The sequence below is a fragment of the Rhinoderma darwinii genome, chromosome 2 (assembly GCF_050947455.1).
Source record: "Rhinoderma darwinii isolate aRhiDar2 chromosome 2, aRhiDar2.hap1, whole genome shotgun sequence".
Taxonomy (NCBI): Eukaryota; Metazoa; Chordata; class Amphibia; order Anura; family Rhinodermatidae; genus Rhinoderma; species Rhinoderma darwinii.
In genome coordinates this window covers 473,841,023-473,858,698 of record NC_134688.1, presented here as the reverse complement: position 1 = coordinate 473,858,698, position 17,676 = coordinate 473,841,023, and positions in this window count along the sequence as shown.

Sequence of the window (17,676 nt, the reverse complement as noted above, 5' to 3'; positions counted from 1 at the left end):
CATTGGTAAATTCTGCCTTGTATAGAAGAGCTGTACCGGACTGTCTTAGTTAACAGGAGGGATTCCTACCCTGGGACCCCCCTCTATAACCTAAACATGCACTAAAAGGGGAATTAAAAATTAGACAACTTCTTAAACCCCTTCCCTCCGCAGCTATTTTCATTTTGAAATTTTTGCTTTCCCCTCCCACCTTCCAAAACTATACGTTTTTTTATTTTACCGTTGATATAGCCATATGAGAGCTTGTTTTTGGAGAAACAAGTTGTAGTTCTTCACGGTACCATTTATTATAAACATTCTTTGTGGGGTGGAATGGGAAAAAACCCAATAATTTCTCCAGTGTTTTTAGGGTTTTGTTTTTACGATGTTCACCTTATTCTGCGGGTCAATACAATTATGACAATGCCAAATTGATACAGTTTTTTTTACCTTTTACTACTTTTACAAGGAAAAAAACGTATTGTTAAAACGTTTTTTTGTCGCCATATTCTGAGAGCCATAACTTTTTTATTTTCAGGACAGTTTGGACTTTTAATAGTTAGGTTAATCATTTTATTTTTTTACATCGGTTTTCGGGGCAATTTTTTTTTTTTGTTATACGGTACATATATAAAAACCTTTAATTAACTGTATTGGACTTTTTTTTTAGTCCCCCTAGGAGACTTGAACCCATGATTCTTGCATCACTTGCACGATATAGGCAAGCCCCCGGCTGCCATGCACAATATATTACAATATTAATGTATAGCAGTATATCATGATTTTTACGGGCTCCCATTTAATAGCAGCACAAAGATGGCAGAACTCAGGGGCTTCATTAGGCCCCCGGCTGCCACGAAAACCATCGCTACCCTCACCATTTTTAACGGCTTAGATGCCACGGTCGATATTGACCAGGGCATCTTAGAGGTTTAAACGGGCGAGCGGTGAAGTGTCGGCTGTAACATACAGCCAACATACACAAGTTATAGAGCGGGCTCAACCTGTGACCCCGCTCCATACTTACCCTCGGGGATGTCGGGTAAGAGTTAGGTTTAGGTAGTTGTACTTTACGGATGGGTGGGTCCAAAACAAGATACCATGGGCCACAGCACTGCAGTCCTGGTTTCAACATCTGCATGGAGTTTGTATCTTTTCCTCCTATTTGCGTAGGTTTCTTCCCATACTCCAAAAACATGTTGATAGATTAATTAAATTGACCCAAATGTGTTTCTGAGATATGATTGTGAGCCCCATTTGGCACAGGGTCCGATATGGGGCGTGAAACGGAGCGCCGATCAACGGGACAGCTCGTTAATGGGCGCTCGTTTGCTCCTTTCACAAGGGGCAATGCTTGGTTGTATATGGGGACGAGTGATCATGTTGGCAGCACATCTCCCTGTGTAACTGCCGTGTGCTGCCGACTAGAATAATATTTAATGTTGCATAAACGATACGATCTGCCGATGATTGAGCATTTGCTCGTTCATCGACTGATCGATGCCCTGTTTACACAGGGCAATGATCGGGAATGAGCGTTCATATGAATGCTCGTTTGACCGATAATTGGCCCACGTGGGTCTTATTATGAATGGCAACAATCTGCACATCGCTGCAAAATAAACAACAGAAATAAATATACCTGGGCACATGTGAGGGCCCACTGGGTTTATGGTGCCCGAGCTGATCTGGATAAGAATGCTCTACTCTTATAAAGTCGAGGGTGAGGTAGACTGGTGGTGACCATATCGCCCAGGGGCCTACATACACCTGGTGCCGACCCCGTCCTCTATGTAGGTTATCAAACATAGACCATAAATGACTTGAAGTTCCATATTTGTTTTTGAAACTTTTTCTTTCAAAAAGAGTAAATAAAAAAAATCAGTTATTGCAATATATTCTCTTCAGAAGCCGATAATCTTATTGTATACCCTACGAGGACGTTTTGGATGAAGGTAAATGTTCCTCCCTTACAATGCTGCATCTTTTATGAGTAACATTCCGTCTTGAAAACTCTGCTGTAAGATTTCTTTCCCTCGTGTCATGTGACAAAAATTCCCATGTACGCCCTGTGGGAAATTACAACTATTAATAAGTACAATGTTATCAATATTTTCTTTGCCCAATACAACAGATTGCTTTCAGGGACATTAATTTTGCTTCTTTGCCTGTCAGGGAATGTGAGTAGGCGCATTTGTCAGAAGCCTTAATAGTTCAGTTTAGCGAGCGGCTGATAGTCTTTGTTTTCCCTGCAGAACTGTAAGAACGTGAAACCAGAAAAGAGAAAAAAACACTGATTTCATAATGTATACAGATTGCAGAAGGTTAACCGGGGCATGGAGGAGTGGAGGTGTCTTTATTGCTAGAAGGAGACGAGAGAAAATGCTGACACCTCTTCTCAGATGAATGGAAATTGTGGTGTGAGACATCAGTGGCTTATTAAAGAGCATTTCCACTTAAAGGGGTGGTCTGGTTAAAAAAAAAATCCTGCTTTATAATGAGGGGGGGGGGGTCCTTTGTTCAAGATCCTCATCTCTTTGCCGGAGTGGAGAGTGGTTACATAGACCGTATCTCTCTCCAGACAACACATTGATATGAATGGATACTGTGTAATACTTCATTTCCCCTGTGGTGGTGCTGTAGGGAAATTGAACACTTACTGGCAGGTTTCCCGACAGATTACAAGTAATCACTGGGGGGCCTAGTACGGGGACACTATGTGATGAGCCTATTGTCCAGGGACCCTTCTAACAAGTAGACATTGTCCAAAGTGGAGAACTAGGGGAACTAGTTATGCACCTTCGGCCACTTTCCACTGTCAATCATTCTTGCCAAGTCTCCCGGAATTTCTGAAAGACACCCGGAAAAAGAGGAGGTCTCCCTAAAGAGAAGGCAACTCTCCTGGGTGCCAAATATACTCACCTCTGCCCATTCCTGCACTTCTCTTTACTCTCGGGTGCCGCCGCAAACAACGTCCTGTCGATGACCATAGAAAGAGAAGAGGAGTGCAGAGGTGAGTATATCTATGTTTGGTTTGACATCTGTATTAAGTAGATAGCCTGGTCTGGGGTCTGTATTGAGGAGGAGTTCAACCTGGGATCTTTATATAGGTGAAGTCTGGGGTCTGTAATAAGGGGGAGTCTGGTCCGATGTCATTATTTAGGGGAGTCTGGTTTTGGGGTCTTTATTTATGAGGAGTATGGTCGTGGGGTTTGGGTTTGGGTCTTTATTTAGTTTTTATTCTCTCTAACTTTTGTTGTTTACTTTGTATGTATTTATTTAGGGGTCTGGGATATGAATTTGTTTAGGGGGTCTGGTCTCTATCATAGTTTAGAGGTACTGTTTTAATTCTGTGGTGGGATGAAAGGGGTCATATACACTATTTGATATTCAAATGCCATAGGTTGAAAGCATGTCCTCTCCCTGATGCAGGGCATGAGGGAATCTACTTACAGATTCTCCCTGATGTCCCTTCTTAATGTTGGCAAATATGCTGTTAATTCACCGAAATCTAAAACTATCCTGTCTCGTTTTCTCAAGATAATATATTGTAGAGCCCACTACATCAAACATCTAAGGGTGTCAACTGCATGCCCTAACTTTACTATGGACCTCTGTATTGCCATGCCATTATTACCACCTTAAACAGGATATGTCACCAGATTTCATAATACAAACTGCATGCATTATTAAATATATCTCTTAGACCTGATGAAGCTGGTGTACTTTCTTTGAAAATCTGTGTAAGAATAGTTTTATAATCCTTTATCAAGGTTTTCCTGCCTCATATTGAAATGAGCATTTAGACCAAGTAATTTAAATGATCAGACCCCATCTCAATCTCCTACTATCTAGAGCCCACATGCTCCGAACATTGTCCCTTCTCCCCCGCACCATCCTGAAATCTCACACATACTCAGCAAAAGCTGCAGTCTCCCTGGCTTTGCAGTAAAAGAAAGCAGCAGAGGTTAGATGCTGTAATTCCACATTAAAACTGCTTCTGGAAGGCAGGCTCTCCCACTGCAGAGTCAAGGAAACGGCAGCTTGTACTGAGCATATGTAAGATTTCAGGGTGGTGCGGTGAAGGAGGGTCACTGACAGGAGCTTGTCAGGTCTAAGTGGGGGGAAATTGAGATTACATCCTGTAAATACTTGGTCTCATGCATATATTTGGACTCATACAACACTAATTTTAATATCAAATAGAAAAACGTTGAAACAGGATTATAAAGTCATTCTGGCAAAGATTGTAAAAGTAAGTACATCAGTTTTATCAGGTCTAACAGAGTACATCAGTCTCCTCAGGTCTAACTGAGATCTATTCAATAATGCATGCAGTTTGTATTGTGCAATCTGATGACAGATCCTCTTTAAGGTTTTAGAACAGGGGTCTCAAATTGGCCGCACATAGAAAAATTACTTTCAAATTTGATACAAAACAAATTATTGTTAATCAATTATTTATTTGAACTACTATACCAATACTACATTACTATAATACTACATTACTATTACAATACATTACTATATTAATACCGTTAGGTTTCCGGAAATTTGCACGTTTACGCCACTTGCTTATTTTAACAATCCAGTTTTCCAGTTTAAGGCCCCATGCACACAACCGTAAAAAACCTCAGTTTTTGCGGACCGCAACTGCGGTCCGCAAATATGGACCTATTCACTTCCATTCAACGCGGAGACCTTTCTGTTCCGCACGGATGGTGTCCGTGCCGTAGAAATGTTCCAAAAATTGTGGAACATGTCCGTTCTTTTGCATTTTGCGGGCCGTGCTCCCATACTTTGTATTGCAGAAGCTGCCCCGAAAATGCCGGTGGCAGTCGATGGCCGGCTGTGCACGCAATCGCGGGGCTGTGATTACGGGGACAGCCGTGTGCATGTGGCCTAAGTGTCGCTAAATTCAGTCTGACTGCCCAGTTGGCAGCGTTTGGCAGATACAAGAATGTCAAGATTGGACAGCCCCTTTCTACAGTGCCCTCTTTAGATAGTGCCACAGTGCCCTGTGTAGATAATGCTGCAGTATCCTCTGTAAATATTGCCACAGTGCCCTCCTTAGATACTGCCACAGTGTCCTCTTTAGATAATGCCACAGTGACCTCTGTAGATAGTGCCACAACCCCCCCTTAGATAATGCCACAGTGCCCTCTGAAGATAATGCCACCGTGCCCTCTGTAGATAGTGCCACATTTCCCCCTGTAGATAATGCCACAATGCCCTCTGTAGATAATGCCACAGTTCCCTTGTAGTTAGTGCAACAAAGCCCCTCTCATAGGTACTGCCACACAGCCCCCCTCCCAGATAGTGCCACACAGCCCCCCTCCCAGGTAGTGCCACACAGCCCCCCTCCCAGGTAGTGCCACACAGACCCCCTGCCTGGTAGTGCCACACTGCTGCCTCCCTTGTAGTGCCACACAGCCCCCTGCCTGGTAGTGCCACACTGCCCCACTCCCTGGTAGTGCCACACAGCTCCCTTCCTGGTAGTGCCACACAGCCCCTCCCTTTAGGTATGCCTTTAAGGCTCCCTCTAGGAGTGGAATCCCCAGCCAGAGCATTGCCGACACTCTGGCTGGGGATTCCTTTCCAGGAGGAGCCCCTGCCATATAAGGGTAGTGATGTCAGGGGCTTCTCCAGGAGCGGAATCCCCGGCCAGAGAGTCGGCAATGCTCTAGCCGGGGATTCTACTCCAGGAGGAGCCACTGACTTCAATGCTCCAGGAGGAGCCACTGACTTCACTATTCATATATGAACAGTGACATCAGGGGCTCCTCTTGGAGCAGAATCCCCGGCCAAATCGTTGGCACATCTCTGACCGGGAATTACGCTCCTGGAGAAGCTCCTGAAGTCACTGTCCATATGTGGACAGTGATGTCAGGAGCTTCTGAAGGAGCGGACTCCCAATCCAGAGTGCTCTGGCTGGGGATTCCACTCCTAGAGGGAGCGCCAAAGGTGCTACCCATAGGGAGGGGGGCTGGGAGGCACTACCAGGGAGGAGGGCTGTGTGGCACTACCAGGGAGGGGGATTCCTTTCCTAGACAAGGGCTCCCTCTAGGGGCGGAATCCCCGGCAAGTGCGTCATCAACGCTCTGGCCGGGGATTCCACTCCTGAAGGTTCCATGACGGCTGTGTCAGCACCCGGTGGCCGAGTGGGCCCCCCATGTGTAGTGGGCCCCGGAACATGCCCGGGTTTGCCGGGTGCTGACGCCAGCCCTGCGCTATGCACAAGAGGGGGGTAGCATCACTATCTACAGGGGGTGTGGTGTGGTGGTCGTCCTTCGGCCTGCTCTCTGCTGTCCCCAGGATGTCTCATGAACTTTGGTGCACCTCAGGCTGCAGATGACAGCCTCAGGGGCCACATGCGGCCCGCGTGTTTGAAACCCCTGCTTTAGACACTCACCATTAAGTCACATGGCAGTCCCAGTCATAGAAATGTAAGGCATAGGACAATTTGTGCCAAAGTTTCAGTTGACAATACATGGGAAAAGTCATTGCATGCGTTACATGACACGTTTTGGGATGCATGACTGTAGCTGGGATCAGATACATCTGAAATGGCTCTGAAGTCCTGGTCTGTTTGTGGACATAGATGCTTATGTACCAGACCTGCAAATATGGTCCATGTGCTCCAGGGCCGCCATCAGGGGGGTATTAGGGGTACTACTGTAGGGGGCCCGGCCAAACTTAATTGAAAGGGGGGCCCGGCAACTGCCGCGACTTGCCTTTGGTAGAAAAAAACCGACCCCTGCAATGGGGCCTGTTCTTTTCACTAAAACAATGTCGTGAGCTGCGGGCCCCCCTCTTATCAAACACCAACGTGAGCTGCGGGCCCCCCTCTCGTAAAACACCGCCGTGAAACACCGCCCGCTTGCGCGGAACAACCGCATGCGCGCGCGAACGACCGGGCGTGCTGGTGCGCAACCTGCTCGTGCCCGCACCACAGGAACATCGCCGAACTGCTGGCAAGGACAGCCACACAGGGAGAGCGGCGCACAGACTACTTACCTGCTGGCCCGCTTCCGCCTCCTCCTCCGCCTCCGCCTCCTCCTCCTCCAGAGCGTAGCTGCGTAAGGAGAGGGGGAGGAGTCCAGTTGTTGCGGCGGCAGGAGTTCTACGGTCCCCGCCATTTTCTGGAGCCTGGAGGTGAAGGACTGGACATCTGGACCGAAGACATCGCCTGACGAGGACTGGAGTGGGAGCAGTTCTTCTGACACGGTGAGTAAAATGTCTCAAAGTGCTGATTCTGTATGGCCCTGTTCACACAAAGTATTTTGCAGGCCGAAAAAATCTGCCTCAAAATTCCTTAAAGAATTTTGAGGCAGATTTTGACCTGCCCACACTATCTTGCCGCATTTTTTGCTGCGTTTTTTGCCTGCGGCGATTGAGGACAGCAGACAAAAAACTCAGCGAAAAATGCATTTTCTGCCCCCCATTGATTTCGATGGGAGGTCAGAGGCAGAACCGCGGCAAGAAAGGACGTGCTGCTTTTCCTTTTTTCCGCGACTGGCTCACATTGATTTCAGATTAAATCAATGGGAGGCGGTTTTGGAAGTTGTTTGGTGCTGATTCTGACGCAGTGTCCGAGTCAATATCAAGGCCCAAAAACTCTGTGAACTGGGCCTTATTGTTAGGGCTTATTCAGACGAACGTGTAATACATCCGTGCAACGTGCGTGATTTTCACGCGCCTCGCACGGACCTATGTTACTCTATGGGGCCGTGCAGACTGTCAGTGATTTTTACGCGCCTCGCACGGACCTATGTTACTCTATGGGGCCGTGCAGACTGTCAGTGATTTTCACGCAGCGTGTGTCTGTGTGTCCGCTGCGTAAAACTCACGACATGTCCGATATTTGTGCATTTTTCGCGCATCACGCACCCATTGAAGTCAATGGGTGCGTGAAAGTCACGCCCAGCACTTCCGCAGCCGTATAAACTATGAATGAAAACAGAAAAGCACCGCGTGCTACAAACATACAAACAGAGTGTCATAATGATGGCGGCTGCGCGAAAATCACGCAGCCGCGCATCATACGCTGCTGACACACGGAGCTGTTATGGACCTTTTGCATGCGCAAAACGCCACGTTTTTTTCGCGCGCAAAAAGCACACGCTCGTGTGAATCCGGCCTTAGGGTAGGAACACACTAGGCATGAACACTGCGGATTTTATGCAACACATTTTATTGTGGAGAATCCGCAGCGTATCACAGTCGCAGCAGAGTGGATGAGATATGAACAAATCTCATCCACACGCTGCAAAAATAATGGACCTGCAGTGTGGCTTTTGGCGTTTTAAGCCGCAGCTTGTCAATGATTCTGTGGAATCGCTGCTCCTCTGTTGCGGAAATGCTGCGGTTCTGCCGCAAAAATCACAAATGAGAAAAAAAAAAAGGCACTTTTTTAAATTTATAAAAAAGTTTAGACTTGCCCCGGCCGTAGTTTAGATGACGTGTCTTTCTCTTCTGAACGTAGCCCCGCCTCCTGGGATGACGCTGTAGACCATGTGACCACTGCAGCAGTCACATGGGATGAAGCGTCATGACAGGAGGCCGAGCTGCGCTAAGAATAGAGGATCGCGTCACCAGGACTACGGCCGGGGTAAGTCTAAACTTTTTTATAAATGTAAAAAAGTGTCTTTTTTTTTTTTCTCATTTGTGATTTTTGCAGCAGAACCGCAGCATTTCCGTTGTATGTTTGTAGCACGTGGTGCTTTTCTGTTTTCATTCATAGTTTATACGGCTGCGGAAGTGCTGGGCGTGATTTTCACGCACCCATTGACTTCAATGGGTGCGTGATGCGCGAACAATGCACAAATATCGGACATGTCGTGAGTTTTACGCAGCGGACACACGGACACACGCTGCATGAAAATCACTGACAGTCTGCACGGCCCCATAGAGTAACATAGGTCCGTGCGAGGCGAGTGAAAATCACTGACAGTCTGCACGGCCCCATAGAGTAACATAGGTCCGTGCGAGGCGTGAAAATCACTGACAGTCTGCACGGCCCCATAGAGTAACATAGGTCCGTGCGAGGCGCGTGAAAATCACTGACAGTCCGCACGGCCCCATAGACTAACATAGGTCCGTGCGAGGCGTGAAAATCACGCACGTTGCACGGATGTATTACGCGTTCGTCTGAATAAGCCCTAACAATAAGGCCCAGTTCACAGAGTTTTTGGGCCTTGATATTGACTCGGACACTGCGTCAGAATCAGCACCAAACAACTTCCAAAACCGCCTCCCATTGATTTAATCTGAAATCAATGGGAGCCAGTCGCGGAAAAAAGAAAAAGCAGCACGTCCTTTCTTGCCGCTGTTCCGCCTCTGACCTGCCATCGAAATCAATGGGAGGCAGAAAATGCATTTTTCGCTGCGTTTTTAGTAAGCCCAGCGTAATGTAGGCGCAGCCGTAATGAAGGAAGCGCATGACTAGGTGTTTGGGAGTTCTAGGCTATTCTGTTCTAGGTATTATGTTTTAGGCTATATTTATAGGGATTGGAGGGTTATGTGAAAGGGGCATGGGGCAAAATGTATCTATATGTGGTGGGTGGAGAATAAAGTATATAAGTCCATGCGGGGAAGAGGCAGCCCTCTTTCCCGCTGGACAACAGGAGAAAGTTTTGTCCTGTTATTATAGTAAAAGATAAATATACAGATAAATATTTTCTACTTACCTGATGGAAGCGGCGATGGAGTCAACGATGGCCAGGATCCGGGATGCAGCGATGCAGCACGGTGTGGGATGGCTGGATGCGCTGATTGCCGGGGCTCTCCCTCCGGTTCCAGCGGCTGGAGAGGAGAGTGAGGGACGCAGCAGCAGGCGTTCCGGGCCTCAGGAGAGGCCTTCTTCTGCGGATGCACCTCGGTCTGGTCGGCGCCGAGGGAGCCCCTCCAGGGACCCTCCTCCTCCTGCTGGTCTGGAGCTACACCCTGGCGACGGTCCGCGGAGGTCTGGGAGGAATCCCATCAGGCGGGCCAGATCGGAGGTGACAGGAGGGGGGGGGCCGCGGCGGCCATCTTCCTCCCTCCTGTCTCAAACAACGACGCCGGAAGTGGAGGCGGGACCGGATGCGCGCGCAAGACCGGATGCGCGCACAAGGCCGGAAGTGCGTGCGGGACCGGATGCGCGCGCATCACAGGAAGTGACGGCTTTCTCCGGCGCCGATGCTCCAGGTGCCGGAGGAGCTCTACACACGGATGTCCGGACTGCAAGACCGACAAGAAGGAAGAGGCGAGCGGCCTCTGGATGGGGAGTGAGATCGCCTCCTGCAGGAGCAGGGAGGCGTGTGACAGTGACAGCGACCGGAAGGACCCGGGCAGCTGCGGTGAGTGACGCCGGGCCCCATCCGGACGAGGGGGGGCAGCGGTCTGCAAGACAAGCGGCGACAAGACGTTTTGTGTTTGACAGCCCTGCAGAAGGACTGGATCGGCAGGGCTGTCAGGCTGAAGTCGCGCCACCAGCGGGTGGCAGGATCGTGGCTGGATATGTCGCGCCACCAGCGGGTGGCAGGATCGTGGACGGGCCGCGTTCCGCTGGGCCTAGAGCTTCTTCAACAAGAAGTGTGCGGAGTTACGGGGAGCATGGGGTGCAGGAGCACCACTCCCCAGGATCGTCACGACCGACGCCTGGATTATCTGGAGTGATGGACGCGTCCGCTGGGAGGTCACCTCAGGGACGTACGGGTGAGTTTACCACGGATGTGGTGCCGAGGATGTGTGGGGGGGATGTGGGGGGCATGTTGTCAATGTCACAGATGCAATTGTTGTTTAGAGGGATGCAGGAGTATTTTATGAGAAATGTGCCAGGCGTAGAGCAGTCGCCAGCGAGGGTATGGGGCGCTGCTAGTGAGGCGTCTGCTAGTGCGGCAGGGAGTGCAGTTGCTAACGAGGCGATTTCTGGTGCGGCTGCGGCAGGGATTGCGGGTGTTAGTGACGTGGCGCCGGTTGTGGGTGCCGTAGTGGCGGTGGAAAAAGCGGTTGACGCGGCGGCGAGTGCGGCTAAGAAAGTGGTGGAGGATGTGCGTTTGGCGGATGCAGCAAAAGGCGAGGTTTATGTGTGCTTTGAGGGCCCGCTGGGGGCACATTTGAAGGTGGAAATTAGGGAAAAGATCTGGAAAGATGAATATGTTGAGATTTTTTCTTTGCTGCCATTAGAAAAGTTTAATTTGGACCGGTGGAAACCGGACGAAAGTAAGAAGGAGGAGGAGGAGCGGCGGCGGTATCGCTTGATTCCTCGGACTTTTGCGAATTGGCTGCAGGCCTTCGCTATATTGGCTAGTGTGGTGGGTGAGAAGGCGCCGGAGAACTGTTCGGCGTTGTTTTGTTATATGGATTCGGTAGGGGAGGCGTATCGTGTATACGGCAGTAACGCTTGGTTGCGGTATGACGAACAGTTTCGTCAACGGAAGTCGGTGCGCCCGTCATTGCGATGGGACCACAAAGATATCAGTTTGTGGATGCGGCTGATGTCTGCGCCAAAACAGGGTCAGCAGCCCTTTCGGGATGCGGCCGGCGGTCAGGGGTCAGCAGCGGGTCGGTCAGGATCCTCAGGAAAGGGGTGTTGCTGGCAGTATAATGAGGGGCATTGCAAGTTCGGCCCAGATTGTAGGTACAAGCACGAGTGCTCCGGTTGCGGAGGCGCCCATGGTTTGTCCAGATGCTTCAAGAAGCATAGGGGCAGGCAGGGAGATGCTGAGCAGAAGAGGGGCGACGCCGGTGAGGGTGGAAAGGATGCTCCCGTTTTTAAGGGGCTATCCAAATAAGAAAGTGGCGGAGTTGTTGTGGTTAGGTTTTTCAGTAGGTTTTCGGATTCCTTGTACGTCAGCTGGACGTGAAGGGGTAGTCCGTAATTTGTCGTCTGCTTTGGCGCGGCCTGATCTGGTTACGGATAAGCTGCTGAAGGAGGTGGCGTTGGGCCGCATGGCGGGTCCGTTTTCCTGCCCGCCTGTTCAGAATTTGCGTGTTTCCCCGTTAGGTTTGGTTCCAAAAAAGGAGGCGAATAAATTCCGCCTTATTCATCACTTGTCTTATCCGGAAGGCGAGTCGGTGAATGACGGCATTGATCCGGCATTGTGCGCGGTCAGTTACACTAACTTTGATGCGGCGGTTGTTTGGGTTCGGAAATACGGGAAGGGCTCTCTGTTAGCGAAAACTGACATTGAGGCCGCTTTTCGTTTATTGCCGGTGCATCCGGATAGTTTTTGTTTGCTGGGATGTTATTGGCAGGAGGAATATTTTGTAGATTGTTGCCTCCCGATGGGCTGCTCCATTTCATGCGCTTATTTTGAGATGTTTAGCACGTTTTTGGAGTGGGTGGTCCGTCGGGAGGCGCAGGTGCAATCTGCCCTGCATTATCTGGATGATTTCCTGTTTATCGGGCCGCCGGGTACCTATGTGTGTGCAGGATTGCTACACACTATGGAGAGAGTGGCAATGGATTTTGGGGTACCTTTGGCGCCTGAAAAAACTGAGGGACCCACGACGGTCATTAAGTTTTTGGGAATCATGATTGATTCAGATAATATGGAGTGTCGCTTGCCTGATGATAAGTTGCTGGAGATGAGAGAGTTGGTGGCGAGTGCGCTGCGCAGGAAGAAGATACAATTGCGGGACTTGCAATCCTTGTTGGGGCATTTGAATTTTGCTTGTAGGATTATGCCCATGGGGCGGGTGTTTTGCAGGCGATTGGTGAGTGCTACCGCAGGGGTGCATTCCCCTCATCATTTCATTAGGTTGTCGGCGGAGTTGAAAGCTGACTTGTTGGTGTGGGGGGAGTTTTTGCAGACCTATAATGGGCGGTCGGTGCTCATGTATCAGCCGGTGTCTAGTGTGGACTTGGAGCTGTATACTGATGCATCAGGTGCTTGTGGATTTGGGGCTTATTTCCAGGGGCAGTGGTGTGCAGGAGTTTGGCCTGATACATGGCATCAATGTGGTTTTGTCCGTAACTTGGCTCTGCTGGAACTGTTCCCGATTGTGGTGGCTGCGGAGTTGTGGGGGGATTGTCTGCGGGACCGGAGAGTGCGTTTCGTATGTGACAATCTGGGTGTCGTTCAGGCTGTTAATGCTCAAACAGCTAATTTAGTTTTGAGAGGTCTGATGTTGAATGCGCATTTTGTGGCAGTGCATATTCCTGGGGTGCTGAATTCTGTGGCTGATTCCCTTTCTCGTCAACAGTGGGACAGGTTTCGTCTGCTGGCGCCGGGGGCGGAGTCTCATGGCCTGCCTTGTCCAGAGCATCTGTGGAAGGTGGTGTGACAATGGCGATGTCGCTCGTCTAAAGGTCTGTTAGTGCGGTAACGTGGCAGAGGTACAGTGCGGTATGGCAGGTATGGGAGGCGTTGTTGGAAAATGCGCAGGCAGGTATTGCAGATCGGCAGGCGTGTTTGTTGTATTTTATAGGAAATGCGTACAGTGAGGGGTCGTCTGCAGCAATGGTCGCTCGCAGTTTGTCGGCCTTGGCTTTTTGGTTTAAGAAGAAAGGTGAGGAGGACGTGACTAAGTCCTTTCTGGTGCGGCAGGCAATGAAGGGTTTCAGGAGGGGTTCCGCAGTTAGGGATCTCAGGAAGCCGGTGTCATTTGAGCTGTTGGTAGCGATTTGTGATTTGTTGAGGGAGGTTTGTGTTTCAGCATTTGAAGTGCGGCTATTTACACTGGCCTTTTCTTTGGCTTTCTTTGGGGCGTTCCGGATATCGGAGTTGGTGTCGGCCAGTAAGAGTGTGGCAGGGGGCTTATTGTACGCGGATGTGGATTTGGATGGCTCCTGCCTTTCTTGTTTGCTTCGTAGATCTAAGACAGATCAGGAAGGGAGAGGTTTTGTGGTGCGTTTGTATGAGTTACCAGGGTCGCGGGTGTGCCCGGTCCGCTGTTTTCGGGAGTTTGTTGCGGTGAGGCCTGAGGGCTCGGCATCCTTGTTGGTTCATGCAGACGGGCTGTCTCTGTCAAAATTCCAGTTTTCACAGGTGTTCAAAAAATGTATCCTGTTGTCTGGCAGAGGTGGAGCAGGTTTTAGCTCTCATTCCTTTAGAATTGGCGCAGCTACGGAAGCAGCTCGGTGGGGTTTATCCCCGGCGATGGTTAAGAAGATCGGTAGGTGGGAGTCAGACAGATATAGGTTGTATGTGCGGCCTCATTTGCTTTGAGATGGTGGTGATAAGATGTGCTGGAGGTGGATATGGAGTAGTTACGTTGTTGTTTTGTGCTGTTTTAGGTGCAGGTCCCTGCTTGATTTGGATCATGGGGCACTCCTACGTACACTGGGGAGGTGTGCGTGCTGATGTTCGTCCGGCCGGACGACAGTTGGGCATGGATCACGCAGAAGTGCAGGTCAGATGGTTGGGCCTGCGGGGCATGCTGTGGTGTAGGCTGTTACCAGAGGTACAATTTTATGCGGGTTTGGACAGGGCGCCGGATATCTTAGTGGTGCACCTTGGCGGCAATGATTTGGGCATTCGGTCGTCCAGGGATTTAGTGAGGGATGTGAAGATTGACCTTTTGCGGTTGTGGTCGGCGTTCCCAGGAGTGGTTATTGTATGGTCTGATATTGTGGCTCGCAAGGTGTGGCGGCAGGCACGTTCCGTACATAGCTTAAACAAAGCGCGAGCAAAGGTCAACAAGGTAGTTGGCAGATTTGTGGCACGCAATGGCGGTGTTGTGGTGCGGCATAAGGAGTTGGAGGGTAGAGAGGTAGGTTTCCTCAGGGCGGATGGTGTTCATCTAAACGAGGTGGGTCTGGATATGTGGACCCTGGACATTAAGGAGGGCATGGAGAAAGCCCTGCAGTTGTGGAGGGACAATCATGTGTAAGGGGTCACACATGATTGTCGTGGCGGTAGGAGGAGGGGTCTTTGGAGGCACGGAATGGTAAGAAGGAGAAGCAACAATGGAGATTGTTGCAAGAGAACTCGGGGCGTTTAACCCGGGATAGTATTGGAGGGGCTGGGGAGTGGTTACCCAGCTCATATATATTCCTGATGGGCAGGGTCCCCAGGAAGGGAGAGAGAGGTCTTGGACATGGTTGGTGCCCTCGGGTCAGGTGCAGAACGGCTGTAGGGTAAGGGGTCCAGACCTAATAAGGAAACGATGGAGTTTAATGATTGAAGTGCCTTCAAGGATCCTTTATCTGGAGTTGGGAAATAGAGCAGGATGTTATCATGGAGTTATGATGTGTTTATGGTTATGCTCTTTTTCAGAAAAAAGGTGTGTTTAATAAATGGCTGCTGTGGCCTTTACACCAAAATTCATGTGTGGTCTCTTATTGGGGTTTGGGGTGTAAGGTCGTAGATAGCGGAAGCATCAAACATACCTTAAGTCAAGTAAGCCCAGCGTAATGTAGGCGCAGCCGTAATGAAGGAAGCGCATGACTAGGTGTTTGGGAGTTCTAGGCTATTCTGTTCTAGGTATTATGTTTTAGGCTATATTTATAGGGATTGGAGGGTTATGTGAAAGGGGCATGGGGCAAAATGTATCTATATGTGGTGGGTGGAGAATAAAGTATATAAGTCCATGCGGGGAAGAGGCAGCCCTCTTTCCCGCTGGACAACAAGAGAAAGTTTTGTCCCGCCCGCCCTCCCAGTATTTTCTCCTGTTTATGGGAATTTGTCGGTTGGGGTTTTGTTTTGTCACAGTAGCAATGGCGGTAGGAGGAGGGGTCTTTGGAGGCACGGAATGGTAAGAAGGAGAAGCAACAATGGAGATTGTTGCAAGAGAACTCGGGGCGTTTAACCCGGGATAGTATTGGAGGGGCTGGGGAGTGGTTACCCAGCTCATATATATTCCTGATGGGCAGGGTCCCCAGGAAGGGAGAGAGAGGTCTTGGACATGGTTGGTGCCCTCGGGTCAGGTGCAGAACGGCTGTAGGGTAAGGGGTCCAGACCTAATAAGGAAACGATGGAGTTTAATGATTGAAGTGCCTTCAAGGATCCTTTATCTGGAGTTGGGAAATAGAGCAGGATGTTATCATGGAGTTATGATGTGTTTATGGTTATGCTCTTTTTCAGAAAAAAGGTGTGTTTAATAAATGGCTGCTGTGGCCTTTACACCAAAATTCATGTGTGGTCTCTTATTGGGGTTTGGGGTGTAAGGTCGTAGATAGCGGAAGCATCAAACATACCTTAAGTCATGTCTGCTGTCCTCAATCGCCGCGGGCAAAAAACGCGGCAAGATAGTGTTGGCAGGTCAAAATCTGCCTTAAAATTCGGTGCGCGGTTTCAGGCGGTCGCGGGTGCGCGGGCGGTCGCAGGTGCGTGCGGTCGCGGGTGCGCCCTCGCGAGTGCGCACGCGCGGGAGTTTGTGGGTGCACGCGATTGGTCGCACGGGCGGCGGTGTTTGACGGCCCCCATGACGACCCCCATGCTACCCAGGGCCGCCATCAGGGGGGTATTAGGGGTACTGATGTGAGAGGCCCGGCCAAACCTAATTGAAAGGGGGGCCCGCAGCTCACGACATTCTTTTGGTGAAAAAAACGGGCCCCATTGCAGGGGCCTGTTTTTTTTCTACCAAAGGCAAGTCGCGGCAGTTGCCGGGCCCCCCTTTCAATTAGGTTTGGCCGGGCCTCTCACATCAGTACCCCTAATACCCCCCCTGATGGCGGCCCTGGGTGCCATGATATAGTGCTGGACGGAGTACCGTTAACAGGTGGTGCCACGGTAGGGGGAACCAGAAAATGTAGCTGTATGGGGCCCTGAAATACCTGATGGCGGCCCTGATGTGCTCCCATGTAGAGATATTACATGAGTTAGGCTGCAATTTGGTGCCGCTTATTGCTTTACACAGCGTGCCAGACAATACTTATAGAATGTTTGCATTTAAAATCCTAAATGTCTTTCACATAAAGATCCTGTGCGCTAGAGGCAGCGGTGCTTTAAGCATTAAAATGTAAAATGTATCTTTCGTATTCGCATTTTAACATTTCAAATATTATCTTTCCATGGTCATAGTTGAGCAGAGTGCGGTGTAATATATCATCTCAGATAGACGAAAGGTTAAGTCAACCTTGCCAAAATTGTATTACACCGCACTTTCCTGGGCTTCAATGGATACAAGCTGCATTGTACATTCGTATCTGGGAGCTGCTATTGGTTTTGCTCTTATTGTAAAGTTTTAATGCCTTCAAGCTTTCAACTCTTCACATACAAATTCAAGTAGAGAGTGGAAAATTTAATTTTTGCAGCATTTTCTGAGTTCAAAGTACAGGTTTGGAGCGTAGTAATCATTATATAAATGCTGAATATCCCAATGACTATTGAATTATTATATTTTTTTCAAAAAGTACAAATCTAGTGATTATGGGGGAGGGGTAGGTCTTGTATTTTGGACAAATTAATGTTGGACTTATTTAGTTTCCTAGTAACTACAGTCAGTTTAATGACAGTATTTGGCATTTAGCAGACACTACTTCGCCACTGTGTATATTTTGGAATAAGTGAGTCGCCCACAGCTGATTGCAAAATGTCGAGAAACTAAAATCCCAAGCGATCAGATTTTATCGCCATGGGAAGTTGCAAATTATTTCTACAATGGCCACTTCAGGAGAAAACTGGTACTACATGACACCCATTCAAGTGAATGGTCGACCATGCAATACATGAGACTGCCAGAGCAGGAGCCCCTCTTATAATGGCTCTGGCTAAAAGAAAAAGAAAGAATGTATTACAGAAAGTTCGTTCACCACGTTTCCAATGC